At 52.8% G+C, this 2,500-nt stretch overlaps 2 non-coding genes across 2 annotated transcripts in view; both read left to right on the top strand.

Moving 5' to 3' along the window:
- Positions 1-1,046: 1,046 nt before the first annotated feature.
- Positions 1,047-1,201, top strand: LOC123687217. The gene has a single exon (XR_006748955.1). It is a non-coding gene; the product is annotated as a 5.8S ribosomal RNA (ribosomal RNA).
- Positions 1,202-1,708: 507 nt separating this feature from the next.
- LOC123688079 overlaps positions 1,709-2,500 on the top strand; it is a 4,012-nt gene continuing 3,220 nt past the window's right edge. Inside the window, exon 1 of the ribosomal RNA XR_006749768.1 lies at positions 1,709-2,500. This exon is cut by the window's right edge and continues 3,220 nt beyond it. This is a non-coding gene — a ribosomal RNA (large subunit ribosomal RNA).

A 2,500-nucleotide genomic window follows, 5' to 3' on the forward strand; every position in this document is an offset into this window, starting at 1 on the left:
AGCGGCGCCGTGAGATAATAGTGAGCTATCACGTTGCCCGATCGACGTTAAACATCTGGTCGGCGTCTCCTCTTGGCTTACGTCCGTCGTTTCAGAACGATCGCAGATTATGTGAGCATTTGGTTAGACGATTATGACCGGAACCCTATATGGATGCGATCGTTTAGACCGATTATCCGGGTACCTAGAACGCACGTAGAGTTTTGTGGTTGGGCGAAGTTTCGTGATGTGCACGGAACGAGGAGCCGGCCGCTGGCTTTGCGTTCGTGTGGTTGGGCGAAGTTTCGTGATGTTTACGAGATGAGGAGCCGGCCGCCTATGTCGGCGTTTGTGGTTGGGCGAAGTTCCTTGACGGAACGAGGAGCCGGCTGCTTATGCTGACGTTCGTGGTTGGGCGAAGTCTTGTGATATCCTCGAAACGAGGAGCCGGCCGCACGTGTGTGCAGCCTTCGTTGTAGGTCCATGTTTAGAGATGCTCACGAAATGAGGAGCCGGCCGCTTATGTCGGCGTTTGTGGTTGGGCGAAGTTCCTTGATGGAACGAGGAGCCGGCTGCTTATGCTGACGTTCGTAGTTGGGCGAAGTCTCGTGATGTGCTCGGAATAAGGATTCGAAGCGCTTGGATTGCCGCGTTCGTGGCTGGGCGAAGTTTCGTGTTTGGCACGGAACGAGGAGCCGGCTGCAGGTTTTAAAGATTCTCGCCCGAAATCGATCAGTCGTTACCGTTGTCTACGGACTTCGGTAGGACGATCTATTCCAGGGACGAAGACGTCGACGTTGTGCGACGCCCGTTACATTAGCGTTTTTATGCTCTTTCGGGATTGTCTGCGACGTTTGTCTCCGTCCGAATTTTTTACGATAATTGTCACTAGATTAGTACGCAAACTAGTTGAACCGAAGATTTTGCGCCGATCGACTGACGTATTGACCCTTCAGTGGGTCGTCTCAGTCATTGGAATGTCATTCTCGAGGAGGTTCGCAGTTGGCGTCTCGTATTTCGAGGGAAAGTCCATTGCGACTAGTACCGAGAAATCGAACATAAAAGATTACCCTGAACGGTGGATCACTTGGCTCGTGGGTCGATGAAGAACGCAGCTAATTGCGCGTCAACATGCGAACTGCAGGACACATGAACATCGACATTTCGAACGCACATTGCGGTCCTCGGACACTGTCCTCGGACCACTCCTGACTGAGGGTCGGTTCCATTACAAAGACTGCCCGGCCAGACGTTATGGCTTGACGAAGTGACGACGTAAAGGTCGTCTAACGTTGATCCTGTACCGAAGGTCATTTGGGCGAGTTGGACGGTTTGCCGCGTGACGATCAACGTTCTGTCGTTTCGACGCCTCGTGTGTTGGAATGATGAGGAGTTGTTTTCGTAACGCGCCGTCTTGAATTGCGAAAGCATATATTGTGGTGTCGTGGTATTGCTCGATCTGCGCCCATGACTGTAGACATGCGATCGTCGTGTCCGAGAAATCTGAACGACGTCCGATCGCTTTAATGTGCCAGTTGTCGCGCGTTGCGGATGAGCTTTCATGAGCGCACCCCCGAAACACCGAAGCACTTTGCTTGGATTCGCATGATCCGCCATACGGAGCAGGAGATAATAGACGCCTTTGAGTAGGCTAACTCCCTCGCGTAAGGTACGTGATTTTATGAGCCGCCAAAGGTTAGTTTCGGAACGTTTCGATGATTTGAACATACGACCTCAGGACAGGTGAGACTACCCGCTGAATTTAAGCATATTATTAAGCGGAGGAAAAGAAACTAACTAGGATTCCCTTAGTAGCGGCGAGCGAACAGGGATTAGCCCAGCACTGAATCCCGCGATCGTAACCGGTCGCCGGGAGATGTGGTGTTTGGAAGGATCCATTATCTGGCGAGTTCGCGGCGCGTTCAAGTCCATCTTGAATGGGGCCATCGCCCATAGAGGGTGCCAGGCCCGTAGCGACCGCTGCGGCTTGCTAGAGGATCTCTTCTTAGAGTCGGGTTGCTTGAGAGTGCAGCCCTAAGTGGGTGGTAAACTCCATCTAAGGCTAAATATAACCACGAGACCGATAGCGAACAAGTACCGTGAGGGAAAGTTGAAAAGAACTTTGAAGAGAGAGTTCAAGAGTACGTGAAACCGTTCAGGGGTAAACCTGAGAAACCCGAAAGGTCGAATGGGGAGATTCATTCGCGCCTGTTGTTGGGATTTACTGACTGTGGAAACGGCGACGTTCGCGTTGGCTGTTCCCTTCGGTTCATCTCCGGCTTCGGACGCGTGCACTTCTCCCCTAGTAGGTCGTCGCGATCCGTTGGGTGCTGTTCTACGGTCTCGAGTGTAGCCCGTGAGCTCGGATTTTCCGATGTTTACGGACACTGGGTTTCCGAACAGCTCGCTCGACGGTTTACTGATGGCGGGAGGCCGCGACTTAGTTCGCGTCCGGCCCGTGGCAAGTATGTGAATTGTGATGGCGATCGGACCTAGTGCCGATTCCGTCCGTTTGCGACTG

The sequence above is a fragment of the Harmonia axyridis genome, chromosome X (assembly GCF_914767665.1).
Source record: "Harmonia axyridis chromosome X, icHarAxyr1.1, whole genome shotgun sequence".
NCBI classification, from domain to species: domain Eukaryota; kingdom Metazoa; phylum Arthropoda; class Insecta; order Coleoptera; family Coccinellidae; genus Harmonia; species Harmonia axyridis.